Raw genomic sequence first — 21,464 nt, 5'->3', positions numbered from 1 at the left:
ATATACAGCCAGGCACTGTATATATGTGCGAGCCCCCGCCATTTTTTACACATAGAAGCGGGACAGAAGCCCGCCGCTGAGGGGGCGGGGCCTTCTTCCTCAGCACACCGGCGCCATTTTCTCTCCACAGCTCCGCTGGAAAGAAGCTCCCCAGGCTCTCCCCTGCAGTATCAAGGTAGAAAAAGGGTGAAAAAGAGAGGGGGGGGGCACATAAATTTAGGCGCATTTTATATAAAACAGCAGCTACTGGGTAAACACTAAGGTACTGTGTAATCCCTGGGTTATATAGCGCTGGGGTGTGTGCTCTCTCTCTGTCTCCCCAAAAGCCTTTGTGGGGTCCTGTCCTCAGTCAGAGCATTCCCTGTGTGTGTGCGGTGTGTCGGTACGTCAGTGTCGACATGTTTGATGAGGAAGGATACGTGGAGGCAGAACAAGTGCAGATGAATGTGGTGTCGCAGCCGACGGTGCTGACACCTGATTGGATGCATATGTAGAAGGTGTTAAATGATAATGTAAGCTCCTTGCATAAAAGGTTGGATAAAGCTGATTTATTGGGACAGTCAGGGTCTCAACCCATGTCGGATCCCACAGCTCAGAGGCCGTCAGGGTCTCATAAGCGCCCACTGTCCCAGATGGTGGACACAGATGCCGACACGGAGTCTGACTCCAGTGTCGATGACGATGATGCAAAGTTGCAGCCTAAAATGACTAAAGCCATCCGCTACATGATTATAGCAATGAAGGATGTATTGCACATATCAGAGGAAAACCCTGTCCCTGACAAGAGGGTTTATATGTATAGGGAGAAAAAGCAAGAAGTGACTTTTCCCCCTTCACATGAATTAAATGAATTTATGTGAAAAAGCGTGGGATTTCCCTGATAGGAAAGTAGTAATTTCCAAGAAATTACTGATGGCGTATCCTTTCCCGCCAACGGATAGGTTACGCTGGGAATCCTCCCCTAGGGTAGACAAGGCGTTGACACGCTTATCTAAGAGGGTGGCTCTGCTGTCTCAGGATACGGCCACCCTGAAGGATCCTGCGGATAGAAAGCAGGAAGCTATCCTGAAGTCTGTATATACACATTCTGGTACTCTACTGAGGCCAGCAATTGCTTCGGCCTGGATGTGTAGTGCGGTAGCAGCTTGGACTGATAATCTCTCGGAGGAGATAGATACTCTGGACAGGGACACTGTTCTACTGACCCTGGGGCATATCAAAGACGCTGTCCTATATATGCGGGATGCCCAGAGGGACATTTGCCTGCTGGGCTCTAGAATAAACGCAATGTCCATTTCGGCCAGAAGGGTCTTATGGACTCGGCAATGGACAGGGGATGCCGACTCGAAAAAACACATGGTTTTGCCTTATAATGGTGTGGAATTATTTGGGGACGGTCTCTCGGACCTAGTTTCCACAGCTAAAGCTGGGAAGTCAAATTTCTTGCCATATATTCCTTCTCAACCGAAGAAAGCACCGTATTACCAAATGCAGTCCTTTCATTCACAAAAAAGCAAGAGAGTCAAAGGTGCATCCTTTCTTGCCAGAGGCAGGGGTAGAGGGAAAAAGCTACACCATACAGCTAGTTCCCAGGAACCAAAGTCCTCCCCAGCTTCCACTAAATCCACCGCATGACGCTGGGGCTCCACAGGCGGAGCCAGGTGCGGTGGGGGCGCGTCTCCGAAATTTCAGCCACCAGTGGGTACTCTCACAGGTGGATCCTTGGGCTATACAAATTGTGTCTCAGGGATACAAGCTGGAATTCGAGGTGACGCCCCCTCACCGTTTCCTAAAATCGGCATTGCCAGTTTCCCCCATGGAAAGGGAGGTAGTATTGGCAGCCATTCACAAACTATATCTCCAGCAAGTGGTGGTAAAGGTTCCCTTCATTCAACAGGAAGGGGTTACTATTCCACTATGTTTGTGGTACCGAAACCGGACGGTTCGGTCAGGCCCATCTTGAATTTAAAATCCCTGAACATTTATCTGAAGAAATTCAAGTTCAAAATGGAATCGCTCAGAGCGGTCATTGCAAGCCTGGAAGAGGGGGATTTCATGGTGTCGCTGGACATCAAGGATGCTTACTTGCATGTCCCCATTTATCCGCCTCATCAAGAGTACCTCAGGTTTGTGGTACAGGACTGTCATTACCAATTCCAGACGCTGCCGTTTGGCCTGTCCACGGCACCGAGAATATTTACCAAGGTGATGGCAGAGATGATGGAGCTCCTTCGGAAGCAAGGAGTTACAATTATCCCATACATGGACGATCTCATAAAGGCGAGGTCCAGGGAGCAGTTACTGATCAGCGTAGCACACTCTCAGGAAGTGTTGCGGCAGCACGGCTGGATTCTGAATATTCCAAAGTCGCAGCTCATCCCTACGACGCGTCTGCCCTTCCTGGGCATGATTCTGGATACAGACCAGAGGAAGGTATTTCTCCCGGAGGAGAAGGCTCAGGAGCTTGTGACTTTAGTCAGGGGCCTCCTGAAACCAAAACAGGTGTCGGTGCATCACTGCACGCGAGTCCTGGGAAAGATGGTGGCGTCATACGAAGCCATTCCCTTCGGCAGGTTCCATGCCAGGATCTTTCAGTGGGATCTGTTGGACAAGTGGTCCGGATCGCATCTTCAGATGCATCGGCTGATCACCCTGTCCCCCAGGGCCAGGGTGTCTCTTCTGTGGTGGCTGCAGAGTGCTCACCTCCTCGAGGGCCGCAGGTTCATCATACAGGACTGGGTCCTGGTGACCACGGATGCAAGCCTCCGCGGATGGGGAGCAGTCACTCAGGGAAGAAACTTCCAAGGGTTTTGGTCAAGTCAGGAGACTTGTCTGCACATAAATATCCTAGAACTAAGGGCCATATACAACGCCCTAAGCCAAGCGGCGCCTCTGCTTTGAGACCAACCAGTGCTGATTCAGTCAGACAACATCACTGCAGTGGCCCATGTCAACCGACAGGGCGGCACAAGAAGCAGGGTGGCGATGGCAGAAGCCACCAGGATTCTTCGGTGGGCGGAGAATCATGTGCAAGCACTGTCAGCAGTGTTCATTCCGGGGGTCGACAACTGGGAAGCAGACTTCCTCAGCAGGCACGACCTCCACCCGTGAGAGTGGGGACTTCATCAAGAAGTCTTCACGCTGCTGGCAAATCGATGGGAACTCCCACAGGTGGACATGATGGCGTCACACCTCAACAAAAAGCTAAACAGGTATTGCGCCAGGTCAAGGGACCCTCAGGCGATAGCTGTGGACGCACTAGTAACACCGTGGGTGTTCCAGTCGGTCTATGTGTTTCCTCCTCTTCCTCTCATACCAAAGGTGCTGAGAATTGTAAGAAAAAGAAGAGTGAGAACGATATTCAGCGCTCCGAATTGGCCAAGAAGGACTTGGTACCCGGAATTGCAAGAAATGCTCACAGAGGATCCTTGGCCTCTGCCTCTCAGACAGGACCTGTTACAACAAGGACCCTGTCTGTTCCAAGACTAACAGCGGCTGCGTTTGACGGCATGGCGGTTGAACGCCGGATCCTAGCGGAAAAGGGCATTCCGGATGAAGTATTCCTACGCTGATAAAGGCTAGGAAAGACGTGACAGCAAAGCATTATCACCGTATATGGCGAAAATATGTTGCTTGGTGTGAGGCCAGGAGGGACCCTACAGAGGAATTCCAGCTGGGTCAATTCCTGCACTTCCTACAGTCAGGAGTGACTATGGGCCTAAAATTAGGGTCCATTAAGGTCCAGATTTCGGCCCTAATCTATTTTCTTTCAGAAGGAACTGGCTTCACTGCCTGAGGTTCAGACTTTTGTTAAGGGAGTGCTGCATATTCAGCCCCCTTTTGTGCCACCAGTGGCACCTTGGGATCTCAACGTGGTGTTGGGTTTCCTGAAATCCCACTGGTTTGAGCCACTTAAGACCGTGGAGCTAAAGTATCTCACGTGGAAAGTGGTCATGCTGTTGGCCTTAGCTTCGGCTAGGCGAGTGTCAGAATTGGCGGCTTTGTCATGTAAAAGCCCCTATCTGGTTTTCCATATGGACAGGGCAGAATTGCGGACTCGTCCGCAATTTCTACCAAAGGTTGTGTCTTCGTTTCATTTGAACCAACCAATTGTGGTGCCTGCGGCTACTCGTGACTTGGAGGATTCCAAGTTGCTGGACGTGGTCCGGGCTTTGAAGATTTATGTTAACAGAACGGCTGGAGTCAGGAAGACTGACTCGCTGTTTATCCTGTATACATCCAACAAGCTGGGTGCTCCTGCTTCAAAGCAAACTATTGCGCGCTGGATCTGTAACACGATTCAGCAGGCTCATTCTGCGGCAGGATTGCCGCATCCAAAATCGGTGAAAGCCCACTCCACAAGGAAGGTGGGTTCTTCTTGGGCGGCTGCCCGAGGGGTCTCGGCATTACAGCTTTGCCGAGCTGCTACTTGGTCGGGTACAAACACGTTTGCAAAATTCTACAAGTTTGATACCCTGGCTGAGGAGGACCTTGTGTTTGCCCATTCGGTGCTGCAGAGTCATCCGCACTCTCCCGCCCGTTTGGAGGCTTTGGTATAATCCCCATGGTCCTTACGGAGTCCCCAGCATCCACTAGGACATTAGAGAAAATAAGATTTTACTCACCAGTAAATCTATTTCTCGTAGTCCGTAGTGGATGCTGGGCGCCCGTCCCAAGTGCGGACTTTCTGCAATACGTGTATATAGTTATTGCTTAATAAATGGTTATGTTATGTTATGTTGGCATCCGTTGGTTGATGCTCAGTTGTTGTTCATACTGTTAACTGGGTAAGTTTATCACGAGTTGTACGGTGCGATTGGTGTGGCTGGTATGAGTCTTACCCTGGATTCCAAAATCCTTTCCTTATTATGTCAGCTCTTCCGGGCACAGTTTCCTTAACTGAGGTCTGGAGGAGGGGCATAGAGGGAGGAGCCAGTGCACACCAGTAGTACTAAATCTTTCTTTAGAGTGCCCAGTCTCCCGCGGAGCCCGTCTATTCCCCATGGTCCTTACGGAGTCCCCAGCATCCACTACGGACTACGAGAAATAGATTTACCGGTGAGTAAAATCTTATTATAAATATTAATTTACCTGTTAGAAAAATTAAGTTCTGTCTACAATAAACTTCTTAAAATTTTTCACCTGCAACAAATCAGATTTTTTTTTTTATTTTTTTTTTTAACCGTGTGTTTTTGTTGTTGTTTTTTTGGGTGTTTTTAAAAATCAGTTGTAACACCGGAGCCGTTTGTGTAGTGTGAGCTGCATCCAGTAGGAGGTAGGTGTGTAAGTAATAAGATGATGTTAGAAGGCCTAGGGGTTTACTGTAATGTTGTCTTAAATACAGTATCCGCACTCTGGGTCGACACCCATTAGGTCGACAGTGGCTAGGTCGACACAAAAAAGGTCGACATGACTTTTTCATTTTTTTCATACTTTACGATCCACGTGGACTACGATTTGGAACGGCGAGGGGGACACAGTGCACTAATTGGGGTTCCCGGTCACTTTTAACAAAGAAAACGACACCAAAAAAAAGCCCATGAAAATCTCATGTCGACATTTTTTTATGCCGACTTTGTTCAGGTCGACCTTATGACAGTGTCGACCCTGAGTCCCATACCCCTTAAAAACATTGAGTAGTGTCTGCTAACCCTGTTACCCTCTCTGAGGCTTAGTACTGTTAGCTCTAAATTGGACACTTTGGGTGGAATTCAAATGTTTGAAAAGTCGGTTGGATGTCTGTTTTTTCCTGTCTATTAGATAGTAAAAAACAGACTCCCAACTGACTTTTCAAACATTTGAATCTCCCCCTTATTATTCATAGAAGAGACACAGGAAGAGTATATACAGTTCTGCCTGGAGTTCTGACTTGACCCCTGTCCTACACAGGTTGGTGTTGGAGTCCTTGTCCTTACGACTAACCATTTTGATGCCCACATTTAATATTGGTTCCGAGATTGGGCCTTGACAACAGTAAGAATTACAGTAGACAAGCATGGAGCATTGGCACTTTCCAAACCAAACTGTCTCCCACTATACCCCACCAACTTTTGAGGACCTCAGTTTAACTAACAAAGCCATGGGGATCAGTATGATTTTACGAATGATTGGTATGCCTGCCGTCAGCATACCAGCAACGGCATGCCGATCGGCAGCAGGCCGAGCGCAGGGAGTCCCCTTGCGGGCTCGCTGCACTCTCCACAGGTTCTATTCCCACTCTATGGGTGTCGTGGACACCCACGAGTGGGAATAGCCCGTTAGCTGGGATTCCAGCTTGTGGCATTGTCAGCAGTCAGGATCCCGGCGTCTGTATCCTGACTGCCAGAAACTCAACTGCATACAAGCCGTTGGACACAGTTAAGGTGTAAGAAGGTATTGTGTAACAACACAACTGAATATAATAAAGATGTGTCCTTACACATCTTGCCGCGTGAGTGAGGTGAATATGCCATACACCCTCTAGGAAAGTCTGTACTTCTGGAAAAACTGCAAGTAGCTCCTTCAATGAATTTAGAAGTATATCATATTCTAATCCATCCAGAATGACTGAAGGTAATCGGGTTAGACCAGGGGTGGGCAATTATTTCAGCTGAGGGGCCACTTGACATTTTCTGTCAGTATCCGAGGGCCACATACAAAATAGCAGCTCGCCCCACTTGCCAAAAATATAGGGACGTGGCTTCATGTGGAAGGGGTGTGGGCAAAAAATAATACAGATTCATATTAGGCTGCACAATAGTCTCCATTATTCAAATTGCGCCACACAGCGCCACTTATAGGCCCTACACACTGGCCGATTTTCTGAAAGATATGAACGATCTCGTTCATAAATGAACGAGAACTCGTTCATATCTTTCAGTGTGGAGACTCCAGCGATGAACGATGCGCGGCCCCGCGCTCGATCATCGCTGGTCTCCCGTCTGCTGTGCATGCAGGCCAATATGGACGATCTCGTCCATATTTGCCTGCACTTCAATGCAGCCGCGTGACGGGGGGAGTGAAGAAACTTCACTCCCCCCGTCACTGCCCCCCCGCCGCCGGGTCGCTCGTCGGCCGTTTCGGCCGTCGGGCACCTCGGCGGCGCATCGTCAAATGAGTAGGGCCCCTTACACACATTACACCAGGTAGAGCCCCTTTTACACACATTACGGCAGGTAGAGAGCCTTTTTACACATTAACATTTTATTTAGGATAATTATTGTGCAGCAAGCAAATTATCCAGTGTCTTATGGCCCCTGGGGAAAGGTGTGACACGGTGACAGAACACGGTGGGGGTGACAGAACTCGGGGGGTGTGACACAGTGACAGAACACGGTGGGGGTGACACGGTGACAGAACATGGGGGGGGTGACACGGTGACAGAACACGGGGAGGGGGGGTGACAGTGACAGAACACGGGTGTGTGACACGGTGACAGAACACGGTGGGGGTGACACGGTGACAGAACACGGGGAGGGGGGTGACATAGTGACAGAACATGGGGGTGACATGGTGACAGAACACGGTGGGGGTGACAGAACTCGGGGGGTGTGACACAGTGACAGAACACGGTGGGGGTGACAGAACATGGGGGGGGTGACACGGTGACAGAACACGGGGAGGGGAGGATGACAGTGACATCACACGGGTGTGTGACACAGTGACAGAGAACGGTGGGGGTGACACGGTGACAGAACACGGGGAGGGGGGTGACATAGTGACAGAACATGGGGGTGACATGGTGACAGAACACGGTGGGGGTGACAGAACTCGGGGGGTGTGACACAGTGACAGAACACGGTGGGGGTGACATGGTGACAGAACATGGGGGGGGTGACACGGTGACAGAACACGGGGAGGGGAGGATGACAGTGACATCACACGGGTGTGTGACACAGTGACAGAGAACGGTGGGGGTGACACAGTGACAGAACACGGGGAGGGGGGTGACATAGTGACAGAACATGGGGGTGACATGGTGACAGAACACGGGGGGTGTGACATAGTGACAGAACACGGGGGGGTGTGACATAGTGACAGAACACGGGGGGGTGACAGTGACATGGTGACAGAACACGGGAGGGGTTGGTACAGCGAGAGCTAAAGATCTCTCCCCCAAACCTAAAAACAGTCTGACGCCACTGCCAGCACACACAAATATATGCACACTATCTCACACACACACACTTTCTTTCACTTTTCCCATTAACTTACTGATCTGGCTGGCAGTGGCAGTAAGGATGGATCTGTAGCAGTCTTGCTCTTGTCCCGTGTAGCCCCGCCCCCTCATCGGCACGTAGACCCGCCCCCTTCTCGGCTGAACACAGCCGTTGTCACTGGGGACTCTGGAGGAGGCTGCTACAACGCAGCAGCAGGGGAGAGAGGCGCCGCTGGCAGCTTGGAGGTACTGCAGTGCAGAGCAATGACAAGCAGCTCAGCCGGTCGGGCCGCTTGTCATTGCTCGCTGGTGGGAGGCAGTGGGCCGGGCAGGATCGGTTTGCGGGCAGCATCCGGCCCGCGGGCCGTATTTTGCCCACCCCTAGGTTAGACAATACATTTTTTTATTTTGGCCGAGAATGGCTTTCATCCCGTCGATATTGTCTTTACCACGTTGTCTGCAAAACACTTGGCTTTCAGAATGGCTTTTTCAATAGTAACCACAATAAAGCCATGCACAGTAATGATATATGCAGGAATAAGCCTTTGCTGATACAGAGGGGGAGGAGCCTGACAGTTGGATTTGAAAATTGTCCAGACTCCTCGTGCCATATGCTAAGCTGTAGTTGTACTCATGCTGGAGGGCTGTCTTTGCCCATGTCTGGATGTCAAGTCGCAGGGGTGTTTCTGCCTTTGAGTTTTCCCAGTGCCTCTGAAACAGTAGGTATCTCACGGCCTATAGCAGCTACGCAGGCCCTGCAGCTGGAACCAGCACTGAAGTTGGGGCTGCCCTAGACAGGCAAGGGCTTTTTTTTTTCATAGTGTCCTATCTTCCTGCCATCTGTTTTTGAGCCATATGTATATTCCGGGGAGATTGTCTGGGATGTTTGCAATTATCATCTTTATGATCTAAAGCACCCATGAGCTATGGGTGCTTTAGATCATTCTCCCAGGCAGGATACATTAGTTGTCATTTCTGAACTTTGGTTTGGGAGTTTACCTCCTTGTTGCAGGGGCTAATTCTTATAGCCTAGAAGTGCTTTCCTTCATGGGTGGCATTCTCTTTGGGTCAGAACTAGCAGTGGCTTCTGGTGATAAGAGTACTTCCCTCCCAGTATTTGTGCCTAAGTCTATGGGTCCTTGGTTTCATCTTTTTCAGGGATAGTAATACCTGCAGTGGTCTTGAGTCATTGTGGTCATGGCACCACGACTAGTTTGCTGTGGTGGTTTACTTACTGATTAGTGGATCAATTTTGGCAGCAGCATGGCCACTGCATGTCAGCCCCTCTTTCGGAATCTAAGAACAGTGAGCTAAATGCTTCTTTCAGGACTCTAGTCTGCTTTGTTGCACCTCCTTTTGTGGTGGTGTTCAACGGGGCCCGTGGGTTATGACATGACGGCCCTGACATGTCTCTTCCATCTGTGTTTTCAGGTTTATTTATTTATTCTCGGCAGGGCAGAGAGTCTGAGTCGATTCCGGTGTTGGTTTGTCTGTTGGGCCGTGTAGCTCTGTTGGACATCCTGTAGCTCTTCTGCAGACTGCTTTATGAACTTGTTTTTTATGGTTGTACACCGCGTAGGCTCAGCTCTGCTTAGAGTGGTTAGTTTTCCGTTGCTGCTTTTCAGTTAGAGGGATTGGTAGCTGATTGTTCTGGAGGTCCATTTTCCTTGTTCAGTCTCTGTATATTTTCTACGGAGACTGGGTTGGCTTTAGACTTGTTTTTTTTCTGGAGTTTGTCATCGATACTGGTTGTTGCTTCTCTGTTCTGGGACCCACTGGACTAGCACTAGCCAGTTGTGTCCACCTTTGCCAAGTATTTCTGATTCTGTAGTCACAATCTCAGCTTCCCTCAGCATTGCCTTGGTACCAAGCCTGTTCCACATGTGTGTTTCTGGAGTGGGTGTCTCTGCTACTCTGTGTTGCATCCAACATAGGTGTACTGGGAGCCTAGATGGCATAGAGGACCGAATGTCTCTTTCCTAAGGTTTGGGATTTTTCTCCCCCCATTTTTAAGACTGAGGTCATGCAACTTCCTTTTGTTGCGCCATAGAAGCCTGGTTGGCTCAGGATGCCCTCCCGGGTTCAGTTTTTCTTACTAGTCATGCGTGCTGATTTCAATCCCTATGTTTTGGGACTCCCTGACGTCTTCATCACAGGGCGCTTATTCTGGACGAATGTCTATTTCTCTGACGTCCTAGTGGATGCTGGGAACTCCGAAAGGACCCGGCTCCGCAGGAGACTGGGCACGAAAGCTTTTAGGTCACCTGGTGTGCACTGGCTCCTCCCACTATGACCCTCCTCCAAGCCTCAGTTAGATTTTGTGCCCGGCCGAGGTTGGATGCACACTAGGGGCTCTCCTGAGCTTCTAGAAAGAAAGTATATATTTAGGTTTTTTATTTTACAGTGAGACCTGCTGGCAACAGGCTCACTGCAGCGAGGGACTAAGGGGAGAAGAAGCGAACCTACCTGCTTTCAGCTAGCTTGGGCTTTTTAGGCTACTGGACACCATTAGCTCCAGAGGGACCGACCGCATGGAACTGGCCTTGGTGTTCGGTCCCGGAGCCGCGCCGCCGTCCCCCTTACAGAGCCAGAAGTAAGAAGAGGTCCGGAAAATCGGCGGCAGAAGACATCAGTCTTCACCAAGGTAGCGCACAGCACTGCAGCTGTGCGCCATTGCTCCTCATACACACTTGACACTCCGGTGACACTCCGGTCACTGAGGGTGCAGGGCACTAGGGGGGGGGCGCCCTGAGCAGCAATAAAAACACCTTGGCTGGAAAAAATACCACAATATATAGCCCCAGAGGCTATATATGTGATAATTACCCCTGCCAGAATCCATAAAAAAGCGGGAGAATAGTCCGCGAAAAAGGGGTGGAGCTATCTCCTTCAGCACACTGGTGCCATTTCTCCCTCACAGCTCCGCTGGAAGGAAGCTCCCTGGCTCTCCCCTGCAGTCTACACTACAGAAAAGGGTAAAAAAGAGAGGGGGGGCACTAAATTTAGGCGCAGTATATATAACAGCAGCTATAGGGGACATAATTCAGTTAGTCCCTGCATTATATAGCGCTCTGGTGTGTGCTGGCATACTCTCACTCTGTCTCCCCAAAAGGCTTTTGTGGGTCCTGTCCTCTGTTAGAGCATTCCCTGTGTGTGTGCGGTGTGTCGGTACGGCTGTGTCGACATGTTTGATGAGGATAATGATGTGGAGGCGGAGCAGATGCATATAGAAGGGATGTCACCCCCTGCGGGGCAGACACCTGAGTGGATGGACTTATGGAAGGAATTGCGTGCACGCGTCGACTCCTTACACAAAAAATTTGATGGCAGACGCGGATGTCGACACGGATACTGACACCAGTGTCGACGACGATGAGTCTAGTCCAATGTCCACTAAGGCCATTCGTTGCATGATTGAAGCAATGAAAGAGGTGTTGCAAATTTCTGATATAAACCCAGGTACCACTAAAAAGGGTATTATGTTTGGGGAGAAAAAACTACCCGTAGTCTTTCCCCCATCAGAAGAATTAAATGAAGTGTGTGAAGAAGCGTGGGCTTTCCCTGATTGGTAATCTCCAAGAAGTTACTAATGGCGTTCCCTTTCCCGCCAGAGGATAGGTCACGTTGGGAGACACCACCTAGGGTGGATAAAGCGCTCACACATTTGTCTAAAAAGGTGGCACTACCGTCTCCGGATACGGCCGCCCTCAAGGAACCTGCTGATAGAAAGCAGGAGGCTATCCTAAAGTCTGTATATACACACTCAGGCATTATACTTAGACCTGCTATTGCGTCAGCGTGGATGTGCAGTGCTGCCGCTGCGTGGTCAGATTCCCTGTCAGAAAATATTGACACCCTCGACAGGGACACTATTCTGCTAACCATAGAGCATATAAAAGACTCAGTCTTATACATGAGAGATGCACAGAGGGAGATCTGCCGGCTGGCATCTAAAATAAGTGCACTGTCCATTTCTGCTAGGAGAGGCTTATGGACTCGCCAGTGGACAGGGGATGCAGATTCAAAAAGGCACATGAAAGTTTTGCCTTATAAGGGTGAGGAGTTATTCGGGGATGGTCTCTCGGACCTAGTTTCCACAGCAACTGCTGGGAAGTCAGCATTTTTACCCCATGTTCCCTCACAGCCTAAAAAGGCGCCGTTTTATCAGGTACAGTCCTTTCGGACTCAGAAAAACAGGCGTGGAAAAGGCGGGTCCTTTCTGTCCAGAGGCAGAGGTAGGGGAAAAAGGCTGCAACAAACAGCAGGTTCCCAGGAGCAAAAGTCCTCCCCCGCTTCTTCCAAGTCCGCCGCATGACGGTGGGGCTCCACAGGCGGAGCCAGGTATGGTGGGGGGCCGCCTCAAAAATTTCAGCGATCAGTGGGCTCGCTCACAGGTGGATCCCTGGATCCTGCAAATAGTATCTCAAGGGTACAAACTGGAATTCGAGGCGTCTCCACCCCACCGGTTCCTAAAATATGCCTTGCCGACAACTCCCTCAGGCAGGGAGGCTGTGCTAGAGGCAATTCACAAGCTGTATTCCCAGCAGGTGATAGTCAAGGTGCCCCTACTTCAACAAGGACGGGGTTACTATTCCACACTGTTTGTGGTACTGAAACCGGACGGTTCGGTGAGACCCATTTTAAATTTGAAATCCTTGAACACATACATAAAAAAAATAAAGTTCAAGATGGAATCGCTCAGGGCGGTTATTGCAAGCCTGGACGAGGGGGATTACATGGTATCCCTTGACACCTGCATGTCCCCATTTACTATCCTCACCAGGAGTACCTCAGATTTGTGGTACAGGATTGCCATTACCAATTCCAGACGCTGCCGTTTGGACTCTCCACGGCACCGAGGGTGTTTACCAAAGTAATGGCGGAAATGATGATACTCCTTCGAAGAAAGGGAGTTTTAATTATCCCGTACTTGGACGATCTCCTAATAAAGGCGAGGTCCAAGGAGCAGTTGTTGGTGGGAGTAGCACTATCTCAGGAGGTGCTACACCAGCACGGTTGGATTCTGAATATTCCAAAATCACAGCTGGTTCCGACGACACGTCTACTGTTCCTGGGTATGATCCTGGACACAGTCCAGAAAAAAGTGTTTCTCCCGGAGGAGAAAGCCAAGGAGCTGTCATCTCTAGTCAGAGACCTCCTGAAACCGAAACAGGTATCGGTGCATCACTGCACGCGGGTCCTGGGAAAGATGGTGGCTTCTTACGAAGCAATTCCTTTCGGCAGGTTCCATGCCAGAATCTTTCAGTGGGACCTGTTGGACCAGTGGTCCGGATCGCATCTTCAGATGCATCGCCTGATAACCCTGTCTCCAAGAACCAGGGTGTCTCTGCTGTGGTGGCTGCAGAGTGCCCATCTTCTAGAGGGCCGCAGATTCGACATACAGGACTGGGTCCTGGTGACCACGGATGCCAGCCTTCGGGGCTGGGGGGCAGTCGCACAGGGAAGAAACTTCCAAGGACTATGGTCGAGTCAGGAGACTTCCCTACACATAAATATTCTGGAACTAAGGGCCATTTACAACGCCCTAAGTCAGGCAAGGCCTCTGCTTCAAAACCAGCCGGTACTGATCCAGTCAGACAACATCACGGCAGTCGCCCATGTAAATCGACAGGGCGGCACAAGAAGCAGGATGGCAATGGCAGAAGCCACAAGGATTCTCCGATGGGCGGAAAATCACGTACTAGCACTGTCAGCAGTGTTCATTCCGGGAGTGGACAACTGGGAAGCAGACTTTCTCAGCAGGCACGACCTCCACCCGGGAGAGTGGGGACTTCATCCAGAAGTCTTCACGCTGATTGTAAATCGATGGGAACGTCCACAAGTGGACATGATGGCTTCCCGCCTAAACAAAAAACTAGAGAGATATTGCGCCAGGTCAAGGGACCCTCAGGCGATAGCTGTGGACGCTCTGGTGACACCGTGGGTGTACCAGTCAGTTTGTGTTCCCTCATCTGCCTCTCATACCAAGGGTACTGAGAATAATAAGAAAACGAGGAGTAAGAACAATACTCGTGGTTCCGGATTGGCCAAGACGAGCGTGGTACCCGGAACTTCAAGAGATGATCTCAGAGGACCCATGGCCTCTGCCGCTCAGACAGGACCTGCTGCAGCAGGGGCCCTGTCTGTTCCAAGACTTACCGCGGCTGCGTTTGACGGCATGGCGGTTGAACGCCGGATCCTGATGGAAAAGGGCATTCCGGAGGAAGTCATTCCTACGCTGATTAAAGCCAGGAAAGATGTAACTGCAAAGCATTATCACCGCATATGGCGGAAATATGTTGCTTGGTGTGAGGCCAAAAAGGCCCCAACAGAGGAATTTCAACTAGGTCGATTTCTGCATTTCCTACAAGCAGGAGTGACTATGGGCCTGAAATTAGGCTCCATTAAGGTACAGATCTCGGCTCTGTCGATTTTCTTCCAGAAAGAACTGGCTTCATTGCCTGAAGTTCAGACGTTTGTGAAGGGAGTGCTGCATATTCAGCCCCCGTTTGTGCCTCCAGTGGCACCTTGGGATCTCAACGTGGTGTTGAGTTTCTTAAAATCACATTGGTTTGAGCCACTTAAAACCATGGATCTAAAATATCTCACGTGGAAAGTGGTCATGTTATTGGCCTTGACTTCGGCCAGGCGTGTGTCAGAATTGGCGGCTTTGTCATGTAAAAGCCCTTATCTGATTTTCCATATGGATAGGGCAGAATTGAGGACTCGTCCTCAGTTTCTCCCTAAGGTGGTATCAGCTTTTCACTTGAACCAACCTATTGTGGTGCCTGCGGCTACTAGGGACTTGGAGGATTCCAAGTTGCTGGACGTAGTCAGGGCCTTGAAAATTTATGTTTCCAGGACGGCTGGAGTCAGGAAAACTGACTCGCTATTTATCCTGTATGCACCCAACAAGCTGGGTGCTCCTGCTTCTAAGCAGACTATTGCTCGCTGGATTTGTAGCACAATTCAGCAGGCGCATTCTGCGGCTGGACTGCCGCATCCTAAATCAGTAAAAGCCCATTCCACAAGGAAGGTGGGCTCATCTTGGGCGGCTGCCCGAGGGGTCTCGGCTTTACAACTTTGCCGAGCTGCTACTTGGTCAGGGGCAAACACGTTTGCAAAATTCTACAGATTTGATACCCTGGCTGAGGAGGACCTTGAGTTCTCTCATTCGGTGCTGCAGAGTCATCCGCACTCTCCCGCCCGTTTGGGAGCTTTGGTATAATCCCCATGGTCCTTTCGGAGTTCACAGCATCCACTAGGACGTCAGAGAAAATAAGATTTTACTCACCGGTAAATCTATTTCTCGTAGTCCGTAGTGGATGCTGGGCGCCCGTCCCAAGTGCGGATTGTCTGCAATACTTGTACATAGTTACAGTTAACTAAAGGGTTATTGTTGAGCCATCTGTTGAGAGGCTCAGTTGTTTTCATACTGTTAAACTGGGTATTGTATCACGAGTTATACAGTGTGATTGGTGTGGCTGGTAAGAGTCTTACCCGGGATTCAAAATCCTTCCTTATTATGTCAGCTCGTCCGGGCACAGTGTCCTAACTGAGGCTTGGAGGAGGGTCATAGTGGGAGGAGCCAGTGCACACCAGGTGACCTAAAAGCTTTCGTGCCCAGTCTCCTGCGGATCCGCTATTCCCCATGGTCCTTTCGGAGTTCCCAGCATCCACTACGGACTACGAGAAATAGATTTACCGGTGAGTAAAATCTTATTTTCCTTGTTTGTTTTTCGTCCTTGAGGCAGTAGTCTGGACTTGAACAAGCTTTTTTTGCTTTGCCATTGTTGTTGAGTGCTGAATCAATTTGCATTCCGGCTTCACCATATTGTCTCCTTTTTAATTCTTTTATACTGTTTTGCTTCTGTGTGGCCGGGCACTGTGGTGTGTGCCAGTAATCCCAGTTTTTTGGGAGTCTGTTACAATATTAGCAGTCTAGGAGTTCTGGCCCCCATTGAGCTATGCTCATCAGGTGTACGGATTAAGTTAACCATCAGGATAGTGGCTCTGGTTGAGCTCAGAGGCACCAGGTTAGGCAAGACAGGTTACCTGGCCAAAGTTGGAAAAAGAGCAGGTCTAGGCCACATATTGATCAGCAGTGGGATTGCAATTGTGCAGGGCCAGTGTACAGCAGTCTAGACAACAAAGCAGGACAATGTTTATTATGTTAAGTGAACCTTATGCTTTTTTTCTTTCCTCTGTGAGTAGTCCTTTGGTGTCTGGTATCCACGCATTCCTTGCCATGTGGCTCCCTGCTGAATTTACACTGGTTGTTTTCCAATTCTACTATGATCCCTTTATGCGAGCTGTGGCTTTTGTGTTGGAGCAGCTATGCCAGTGACACATTGGTCCTCTGCTCACTGCTTTATTGATTTCCAGTGTAACTATCCAAGGATGCTTGTTTTGGTCGGAAAATCTTCAGTTTATGATTTTCTGAGCATACCCTTCCCTAGGGGCAGCTTTTGAATGTCCCATATACCAGTATTCACCATATTGGGTAAAGGAGAAAACTGGATTTTTGTACTTACCGTTAAATCCATCTGGGGCACACTGCGTTCCCACCCTTTTGCTCAGTATTTTTTGTTTTGTTGGTTAGTTCTTGTTGATTTCTAAGTTATACTATGTGGTTCACCCTTAGTTTAGGACTACTTTTGAAGTTGTACTGTAGACCTTGGGGTTACAGAGGGGAAAAGTTACACTCTTAAAGTTATACTACTATAGTCTAATTGTCTAAGTGCCAGCTCCTACTGTCCCCTCAAGCAACCCCATGGTTCCAGTGTCCCCAAGATAGACTCTGAGAAAAGTGCATTTTTCTGCATCTTCCTGCCCTCTGAGCCTCTTTGATAGCTGTATATTTATGCCAAGTAGTAGCTTCAGCTAGTTGTTCACACTGCTGCTTAGATAATGAAAGCCATGGTGCTGAAACATTGTATTATTGGATTTAAAGCTGCACCTGGATTCATGGGTCTGTTTGCACTTGTCTTCCGTACTTGTGGTTGAAAATACATGCTGTAGTAGTAATAGTAGAGACGGAGGAGCAGAGAGGTTGGTTACCTTGTACTACAACACTGGATATATCTACCGGAGCCAAGAACCATACTGTCCTGTGAGACGCCCTCCCTACCCCTCCAACACGTGGCGCCGGTGGTGGCAGCTCCTCGACTGTGTTGGTGACTTCCGCCATAGGCAGCCTGGGCGGGCCTGCACACGCCACTCCCAGTGTTACCAGCAGCCAGACACTTGAGGAAGGTAAGCACAGCTTTACACTACCGGTGAGACCACCGGTGGTGCTGGTTGTGACCGCTTCAGTGGGATCCCGCTCTGTCAGTGCCCTCAGGTACACACCAGAAGGGGGGCAGATTTTCCTTGTTAGCCCCCCTACCCCACCCCTGAGGTTGTAACTCTGTTAACTGCCCTCCTCAGGTACACTCTTCCTCTTTCTCCTCCCTCAGAACGCTGGAGCTGGACAGCCATTTTAGGCACATACCTGCCTCAGCTCCTGTCTCCGGTTATACCTTGCTCTCAGCAGCCTGGTAAACTTATTCCAACTGCTTTCATGCTTAATTGCTGGGCTGTTGAGTATATTGCCCGCATATTTCTGTGCTTGGAGTCTTTGCGTGCATGTACTAAGTCAGGTTGTGTGTGTCTCCTACAGATACCGGTCTCACTGGGAACACCTTGCAGGACTAATCTGTGTCGATTTTATAGATTACTATTAGCTGACCCATACCTGATAACTGGTCTGCTGTACACTGTTTTTATACACATTTCTGTCAGAATTGTGTTGGAGGTTCTTTCTTGGAGTACTTAAGTCTTCCAAGAACAAGGCTCCTAATGATGTGATTGCTCCAGTGCCACGCATTTGTACAGTTTACATTAGCCTTCATTCCCCCCAGATAATGACTGTCTGTTGCTTCACGGCTACATTGCAGGAGACTCCTTTAGCTGCACCATCCACTCGGGAACCAGCTTGGACTTCCATGCTGATGCAGATAATGTCTCAGTTGGTTGACCGCCTTGCAGCTCCTGCTCCCCCCCTTCCTTAATGTAGTGTCGTGCGCTCCCACAGTTAGTCCACCGATGCAATCCATCCAGTTAGGTTCTGTGTAACACCCGTGGATGCAGTCATTTGCGCAGTCTATGTAGGTGTAGAAGCAGCTGCTGGACAGGGATTAGGATGTCCAGGCATAGGCCTTCCAGATGGTAGAGTTCACCACGAAGCTAGTGGCTCGGTCTCCTCTGAAGGGGAGACTTCCTCAGCACATGAGGATTCGCTACCTCTGGTGGATGTGGTGGCTTTGGTCAGGGCGATTAAGTCTGTTGTCCTCGTCGAGGACTCTGACCTATGTCTTTAAGCGCCAGAACTGGGAAATAACCCGTGTTCTGTACACTTCAGAATCTCCAAGAAGCAGCATTGGCTCAGCCTACTCAATGCTTTTAGCTGTCGAAGTGCATGGCTTCCTTTTTATCCATTGCCGGCTAAGTTACAGTCCAAGTGGGAGACCCCACCTCCGGTGGATGCCCATGTTGCTCGACTAGTTAGGTTATCTATCCTACCTATCCTAGATGCTGCTTCCCTTAAGGATCCCACTGATCATAAGCTTTAAAAATTCCTTAAAACAGCTTGCTCTAACGCGGTTGCTATCATGCGTCCGGCCTTAGCATCGGCCTGGGTGGCAAAAGCTGTCGGCTGCTGAGGATCTTGAGGATGATCTCAGCTCTGGTACAGTACTAGTAGTAAGGAGTTGTTTGCTTCTTGTTGCACATTTAAAAACCGCAAGCACTTACTTAGGAGAAGCTGCAGTTTATTCTGATATTTTCTCCGGCAGGGTCCACAAGTTATCCACAGAATAACATTTGGGATATGATGGAGCGACAGCGGATTGGCACCAAACGATCACAAGCTTTCTGGCCTCCCAGGATGCAGTGGGCTCGTCCATATATATCCCCGCCCACTGACTCAGGCAAATCAGTTTTTCTCTTTCATCCACTAGGGGACACTGGAGTTCCACTTAGACATTAGGGGTGTGAAGTCTGCGAACCGGAGGTAAGGCACAATCTTAAAAATTTGCATTGACTGCACAGCCGGCTCCTCCCCCTTCACGCCCCTCATGCCTCAGTTTTGAAAATTGTGCTTGAGGTGTCAGCACGTAGGAGCAGATAGCTCCTGACTAAAAAAGTAAATTTTCCTACTAACCGGCTGCGTCAACCTAACAAAAGGGGGACAAAAGACCTGAATATAGTTGAGAGACAAAGATCCCTTCTGAAGGGATCGGCATCTCTCCTCAGGAGATCCTCTATATATCCTATTTGAGTGAGTACTGGTTGTTATACGGGCCCTAGAATAATATTATGTCCCTGCATAGTTTTTAGGCGCTTATAGGAATAATTAAAGCAAGCCTCATATTTAACTATAAGATTTGGCAATCCCCCCCCCCCCCCCCCCCCCCCCCCCACCAGGAGAACCGGAGCTTAATCCTCCGGTCTCCACTTCTTTCAGTCAGAGTCAGGTGCCGCGTAATGCGCGCCCAGCTGGGGAATATAGCGCCGAGCAGCGGGGAGAGTTACGGTCTCCACCTGGGGCTGAGTCGGGCGCCGCTGGGCTGCGCGCCTAGCTAGACAGATCGCGCCGGCAGAGATGTGCCCGCGCGGCGGGGAAGCACGCGATGCACGGGGGAATAGACAGAGCTCCCGGTTCGGCGCGAGAGACCATACGCTAAACAGAGTTAGTGGCGGCCAAGGGGGGGAGCGGCAGCATGTATTACAGTCTGAGAATACAGCCGGGGAGCAGAGTTAAGGATAAGTTTGGCGCTTCATAGGGGGTTAATGATGTCTACAAAAAAATTCAGCGGCGGCCATTTTTTTTTTTACATTTAGGCGCCATCCTGAGGGGAAGAGTAATCCCTCCCCCTCTTATAGATTATAACCAATGAATAAAGGTTATATTTAGACTCCCTCTGCTGGTGAAAATTATATAGCTAAAATGAGGATCTCCTGATAAAAAATGGAATAATTATTATTATTTATATTTTCAAGGGACTTCTGATCAAAGATCCTGAGGAAAATACGGGGAGTACGTGGACAACCCTATCACTGTAGCTGATTGACAGCTGGGTCTGTGAGGGCTGCTAACCGGCTGGTGTTTTATATATTTTGATAATTAATTTTTTTTGTTTTTTTTATTTACATATCTTAAACAAGAAAAAGTTATTACAGCCGGTTCCAAACACTTCACTTCTGTCATATACTACAAGCTTTCTTTTCCTGAATCAAGGGTGAAAGTTTTGTTTAATTGTCAACTAAAGGGCTAATCATGTCTAAGGCAGCAACCAAGACATCAAAGACCTATTACGTGTGTACGAAATGTAATAAGAAAAGCACGAGGATTGGCAGTGCTGGGGTGTGCGACTCCTGCGTAGACAGGGGCGCACAGCCGGGGAGCAGTGCTCCATCAAGGTCATGGGAGGATGTTCTTACGGACAGAATATCCAAGGAAATGGCGGAATCACGCAAGCAACAATCAGAGTGGGCTGCGGGGTTCTCAAAGACAATGGAAGAGTTCCTCATTAGATTAACGCCGCCCGCACAACCAGACACGATTGTGCGCAAGGCAGTTAAAAGACCCCTTCCTGTTGTTCAGGTAACGGAGGAAGAGGAGGGTCTCCTTATGGATACGGAGGAAGGTGAGTTAATTGAACCTAACCTGGATGCTGATTCCACAGAAGAGGATTCAGCGATCTCAGGTATTGATTCTTTAATTGAGGCAGTTAAGGAAATACTGGATTTTAAAGGTGAAGAGGTTAAAGAGCCTGAGGAATTCGACTTATTCGAATCCCAGAAACCATGTTCAGCAGTGTTTCCCATTCCTAAGTCCCTCCAAAATCAAATGGAGGAAGCCTGGAAACAAACCTGATAAACGCTTCCAATTCCCAAAACGGTTTCAGGTAAAGTATCCTTTACCTAAGGGGGTAATGGATAAATGGGAAAATCCACCGGTAGTGGATGCTTCCCTAGGTAGATTATCGAAAAAGACAATCTTGCAGATACCTAATGTAACGACTTTAAAGGATGTTTCATATCGTAAAGTTGACACAGCTTTAAAGTCTATTTTTGTAGCAGCAGGTGCAGCACAGAGGCCTACCCTCATCTGTGCTTGGGTTAACAAGGCCATGGGAGCATGGGCCAACCGTATTATACAAGCTATTGAAGAGGAAAATAGCTTGGAAGAGATTACTCATCTGGCGGAACACATTCGAGAATCAGCTTCATATTTATGTCAGGCATCTAAGGATTCAGGGTGCTGGGGGAAACAAATGCCTTT

General features: G+C 49.3%; 1 protein-coding gene across 1 annotated transcript in view; it reads left to right on the top strand.

Annotated features, from left to right (window-relative positions):
• The window catches only part of SIN3B (SIN3 transcription regulator family member B), a 238,355-nt gene that overhangs the window by 105,478 nt on the left and 111,413 nt on the right, over positions 1-21,464 (top strand). The gene's annotated exons all lie outside the window — the stretch shown is intronic.

The sequence above is a fragment of the Pseudophryne corroboree genome, chromosome 1 (assembly GCF_028390025.1).
Source record: "Pseudophryne corroboree isolate aPseCor3 chromosome 1, aPseCor3.hap2, whole genome shotgun sequence".
NCBI classification, from domain to species: Eukaryota; Metazoa; Chordata; class Amphibia; order Anura; family Myobatrachidae; genus Pseudophryne; species Pseudophryne corroboree.
Note: the sequence above shows the minus strand (reverse complement) of the source record. Positions and strands in the feature narration are given on the sequence as shown.